At 43.0% G+C, this 6,000-nt stretch overlaps 1 protein-coding gene across 1 annotated transcript in view; it reads right to left on the minus strand.

Moving 5' to 3' along the window:
• The window catches only part of LOC130264738 (phospholipid-transporting ATPase ID-like), an 83,491-nt gene extending 77,997 nt beyond the window's left edge, over nucleotides 1-5,494 (minus strand). Inside the window, exon 1 of the mRNA XM_056513188.1 lies at nucleotides 5,256-5,494. The gene's annotated coding sequence lies outside the window, so the exon portion shown is untranslated. The remainder of the gene's footprint in view (nucleotides 1-5,255) is intronic.
• Nucleotides 5,495-6,000: the final 506 nt, after the last annotated feature.

The raw sequence follows: 6,000 nt of genomic DNA on the forward strand, positions 1-6,000 counted from the left end.
CTGGGTGTGAAACTCATTTGAGGTTAATCACTACCGTTTCTGCTGTTGGGATATGATGCAGTATCACAGAAGATCCCTTTTAAAACAAGGAGATACATTAGAAGGGAGGTAGATATTTAACACCCAATTCCCAGTGTTGCCATTTGTCATCCCACTTCTGACTTTCATCATGTGCTGCTTAAGGGTTAAATAAGTTGTGGGCCCCATAAGAAGAGACAGCATTTCCTGTTTCTGATAGAGTGATCAAGGTCTTGTTGGTGTATCTCCAGAAGGCAGTGACACATAGCTTCAAGCTTGTAATGTGCTAATGAAGATATGCAACAGCAACAAAAAAAAAAAGTAATCAAAAGACTCTGGGACTAAAGAGAATGAATAAGGTTTCAGCAGTACTGTGAAGCACCAAGTGCATAGTCAGGAGAAATATAGAAAGCAGTTTTCTTAATAAGGAAGTGAAAAAAACCCACAAAACCCATGGCCCTTTATCTTGGTGTGGCACTGAAGCATAAAAGCTCAACCATTTTTGGTGCCTCCTCCCCACAAGGAGATAGATAATCTTTAGATAATCACAGGATATCCCAGTTTAAAATAATAGAAAAAGAGGTGTAAACTGCATGAGGATTAGTGCAGACAATGAGAAAATATGCTCTTAAGCGAAATCTTCAGGGTGTGTTTTGTTATTTTAGGTTCTTTTTATGCTGAGTTCCATTATTTCCAAATCTGCATTTTTAACTTTCTAAGCAGCCTTTTAACATGTAAAGGGAACCTACAAGAACACTGGAGAGGGACTTTTGACAAAATCATGCAGATAGGACAAGTGGGAATGTCTTTAAGTTGGAAGAGAGTAGGTTTAGATTAGATACTAGGAAGAATTATTGCTGTGAGGGTGGTAAGACACAGTGACAGGTTACCCAGAGAAGCTGTGGATGTCTCATCCCTGGCTGTGTTCAAGGCTGGATGGGGCTTTGAACAACCTCGTGGAAGGTGTGCCTGCCCACAGTAGGGGGCCTGGAAATACATTATTTTACTCTCCCTTCCAGTCTAAACCATTCTGTGATTCTATGATTATAACCTTGAACCTTGACAACCTCGTTCCAGTTGTGTCACACCTCAAAAGCAGAGCTCTGCAATGCCCTGCCTGTGGCCCAGCTCCACTCTGGGCTGCTGGCATCCCCCGTGCCCAGCTCCCACGTAACTGCTTACCTCAAATATTCCACAGCAGATATTCACAGGGCTTGGGTTAAGCTGAAATGTCTTCTAAGGACTGTTAGTATCTGGCCAAGCTCCCTGGGTGAAGCTGAGTACTAGAAGACACATGTAATCCCTAAAGACTTTGTAAAGATGGTGTAATCAGAACAGAATAAATGCTTTGTGTCAGTAAATGAAAGTCATAATTTCTCTTAGAAAAGCAAGTTTGGATTAGCTCTGGGGATGAGCTGGTACAGAGATGTAAACAGGTCAGAGAGAGGTCTGAGTGTTTCTTTGGATGCCATCTGCTTAACAGGTGGTGTCTGCCCAGGCAAGGACTTTAATTTTTTCCTACAATCAGATTGCTGTTTTGGCCATAGGAGAAAAAAACAGCATTAAACACAAAGGGGTTAGTCAAAGGCAGTGTCCCAAGTGAGTTTGCAGAGCATATTTGGGAAGAGCATATTTACACTAGTCCAGCAAAAAAATGCTGAGAAAAAATGCTGTTTGTAAACCAAATAAAGAAAAGCACATTTGCCTGGCCAGTCAACCTGCAGTACAACTTTGCAGCGAGAGCTGATCAGAAACGAAACTGGTGACAATCCAGAGAATGACAACCTCTGGCAAGCACACAAAGTCAAAAGCAGTGCATGGTGTCCAGCTGTAGCTGGGAAATCTCTCTAGCATATGGTGAAGTTGTACTTCACACAGCTATACCTTGGGACTCCCAAAAATGCCTGGGACATGAGGCAACCTTGCCAGTGAGGCATGAAATTTAAATAGACCAAAGTGTATATTGCTTCATTAATCAATATGTGATGTAGTGGAAATTTTTGGATTAATGATTTTTTGGAAACTTGTTTCAGTCTGCAGCTGATCTTGCAAGTGTTCTACAAATTTGTTCAGGTTTTTCGTTTTTGTTTCAAGTCTTTTGCTTGTTAATGAAACAAGAAGAGGTCTTCAGGCAGTCTCTTACATCACATGAAGGGGAAGAGTCAAAGAAAAAAAGGAGTGCACTTATGGAGCTCTGAAGGCCAGGCAGCAGAGGCAAAAGAATTCACTTTAGGAGTGTACCAGGATGAAGAGAAACAACCCTAGAATTGGAAATAAATTTAAAGACAAACCAAATTGCTTGATGGATACAGTAGTAAGGAAAAGCACTGAAAACCAGTGAATTTAATGTGAGATGCTTGTGTTTGCAAACAGTGGAGCCCAGAGGTTCCTGAAAGGTACTGGGGAAGTCTGAGGCATTGAGGCATCAATTTATTTTGCAGCAGGTAGAGCTGGAGAGGATGCTAATTGGAGTAGTCATGGTTTGCAGTGCCACAAATAAATATAAATCAGCATCAGTGTCAGTTTATGCTCACAGAACAGTTCCTACAAATTCAGCAGCTCAGGAAGAGATGCACTATGATTTGGGGGAACTGCTTTGCTGTGGGGAAATTCCCTTTAGGATACAGCCATCCTAACAAGTGCAAAGACAGAGCCCTCGGGTAAAAAACACCCAGAGGACATGGCTGGAAGGGTGGGGAGGTCTATAAGACAAGGAGAGCAATCCTAATTGGAATGCAAGACATTACTCTCATGAAAACATGCATAAATTAAGCAAAACCATTGTTCTGACTCCCCTCACACCTGTACCTTTTGTACTTTTGTAACGCCAAATCTGTACATTTAAGATGGGAAAGTAAACAAAGTCTTGTTTGTTCAAGAAGTGAAATGGCAGGTGGGGAATGCATTGGCAACATTTCACAAGACAACAAGAGTATAAATTGCACACTGCAGCTCTTACTGAAGGGGAAAGCAAGTGGAGGTCTAAATTTAAACTGGTGGGTAATCCAGATTCCCACTGAAATTGCAGCCTGAAGTGATTGCACATCCCAGTAAAGTCAGACTCACTAGAAGAAGGGAGCAGGAAGGAAGTAATGGATAAACGAGTAATCCTGAATCACCTGTGAGGCAGGGAAGGAGCTGCAGGCCTCTGGAGTGAGTCAGGGGAAGGGAAAAGGAGTCCTGTTTATCTACGGATCACAGCCTGTCTGCAGCCCTTTCACTGCTCCTGCTTGGAATATGGCACTGGGGGCGCTGGCAAAACCAGAACATTCCACCTTTAAATTGTGAAAATCACCTTTAGATATTTAAATATAGATATAGATAAGGTACAGATCTACAGACAGTAGAGCAGAACTCACCTCTGACTTTTCCTGCTCATGAGTCTCAGGTTCTCAGGCAGGTTTCCCTCCTTACCTTTACACCACTGTACAAGAACCTAATCCTGCTCTTCCTGCAGCCAGTGCTGAGCACATGCAAACATTTATGGGTCCCAGGCTGGACCCACGAGTGTGAGGGGCTGGACAGCTACCCAGACTAAACACTGCCAGTGTAACTCTGTGGAAGGTGCGAGGAGTGTCCCTCTAACACAGACAGCCTGGTCATGACCCAGGGGTCTGTCTTCTCTGATAGAGACCAGCTATTCCCAGTGAAACTGTGAGCATTGTTTCCTGGCTGGTTTGAAGAGAGCTATACTGTCACCAAACTGCATCATTAACTGTGATACCAGCAAATTATCCCACATCTCTGTTTCCTTCCTTCCAGTGATTTTTGTTCTGCTTAAACCTGCAACAGTGACTTTCAGTAATGCAAAACTGTGTGTAGGGCATGACTAGGCTAACACCTAGAACCACAGCTAAAGTGCAGTAAGTCACACATTTGACTAAATAGAGATCCACGGGGAGTTTTTATCACTAAGAAAAAATAAGCCATCCACGGAAAAGGAAGCAAACATTACTTCGGTACTGTGAATTGCAGTGTTACCTTCACCTGATGCTCTGCAACCAAGCTAATGCTGAGAAATAAGGAGAGTGCCTCTTGCCACCAGTAGCATGGCCTTAACTTTTGCTTTCAATACTGTTTTTGAAGTAATTTAAAATTTGCGGAGTTAGGTAGCACTGCAAGTTTGCTTTAGCTAAAACAAAAATGTTCTTTCCTCCATGGCCTCATTTGGCAAAATCTCCTTCTGGCTTTCATAGGACTTCTTTTGCCAGTATCAGGACACCTGAATAATCATGGGTAGAGAGAGAAGAGCAATACTTTGTGGTGGAAATCCTCCTTCAATACACTCTAAAGTGTCTTAGTCCTAGGGTAAGAGTCAAAATAGAGACAGATGTGAGGAAACATCGGAGGACTTAGTATATCAAATGAGAAAAGATTTGTGGGAGAAGGGGTGATTTTTCACAGTACTGCAGAAGATAGTGTTTACTCTAGGAAAAACTTCACAAAGTTTTTGAGCATCCATGAGTTGACTTTGCAGGGTGTCACATACTGGCTTAATGAAACAAAAATAACTATGCTAAGAAAAGACTGTCCAGGAGAAACCTAACGCTGTGATTTCTATATAAGGGTCTTAAACAAGTGGTGCAAATGCTTCATCCCAGTCTCATACCCTCCAGTTTTAAAGGCAGTGACACCATTTATCATTTAGCATGGGACAGGCCAGAAAATAGCTTGCTAATTGGAGCATCTACCAGTGTGAGAGAGCACATCTCCTCCAGAGACAGTCAGCTCCAATGCAAACCAATTCATGCAAAGCCTGTGTTTCATGTATTTATGTTAAATTAAAATGCAATTGCCAATAGTGATTATAGGAACAACTCAGAACACCTTTCAGCAAGAAGGGGAAGCTCAGCTCTCCCTTCAGAAATCTACAGAGAGAGAGAAGAGAGGCCTGGATCCAAAGCCAGTAAAATTAAGATGTGTTTTCCCACCAACTTCAGAGAGCTTTACACAGCCACACTGCAGTGATCCCAGCTTGTTCTAGATTTGAGTGTTGGTGACACACTGGGGCTGGTGCTACAAACAGAAAACATTGACACCAGGCTCATTATTGAGGAGAAACATTCAGAGATAGATTAATAATCTGGTATGCAAAAGAGAAAAAAAAAAACAAAACAAAAAACAAAAAACAAAAAAAAAAAACAGAAAGAAAGGAACAAAAAAAAAGCTGAAATCTGAGCTTCTATGCAAGTTTTCACACTCTTCTCTTAGGAGAAGAAATAGAGGAATTGTCCTACCTGGCCGTTCTGTGTGTTGTGGTTAACCTGGAGCTGTCACGCCGCACAGAGGGTTTTGTTTTCAGCACCATGCAAAGAGCCCCAGTTTGTTTAAGTGCCCTGTTTTAAGCTCCTTCAGCTTCTCCCCAGCTGGGAGGTGAGGCTGGCGAGGGAACACCACGCTCTCCAGGATCCAGCACCCAGGGGCACGCTGATCCAGGAGTTTCAGGATGTCTGGTGCGAGGGGAAAGGCAAAGTTCCCGGGGCTGTGGGTGGAACGTGGCACCGTGCAGCACTGAGCAAATAAAAACCAAGTGATCCTTGGACTCGGGTGTGCCTCCAGGTATTACAAAGGTTTATCCACCACAGGCTCTGGGTTTCACCTAAGAGAGGTGCAGCCCAGGAACCCGGTGGTGTGCCCTGCTTGCAGCTGAAGCAGCAGAGAGACCTTGAGCTCAGCTTTTGGCAGCCAGCAGATTTGTCTTCCTGGACAGCACTCGGAGAATTTCAGTCAAAAAATGTGCTCTTCCTTGCAGGTCAGACATTTCACTGCCTCCTATAAAATGCATGCAACTTCTGTGGGATAGCTGCTTGTTTGGGGAGTTTATGATGCCAAGTACTGAAGGATCCTGATCCACGCTTCTGGATTCCATGTTATGAGAAAAAACGTGTCAGTTCAGCTTTTGACACGGTTTTTTGTTTCAATGCCCTCTTCAGACTAAATAAAACGTTTACAAAGATAAATCTGAGACAGAGAAGAGAGAGA

The sequence above is a fragment of the Oenanthe melanoleuca genome, chromosome Z, assembly GCF_029582105.1.
Source record: "Oenanthe melanoleuca isolate GR-GAL-2019-014 chromosome Z, OMel1.0, whole genome shotgun sequence".
NCBI classification, from domain to species: domain Eukaryota; kingdom Metazoa; phylum Chordata; class Aves; order Passeriformes; family Muscicapidae; genus Oenanthe; species Oenanthe melanoleuca.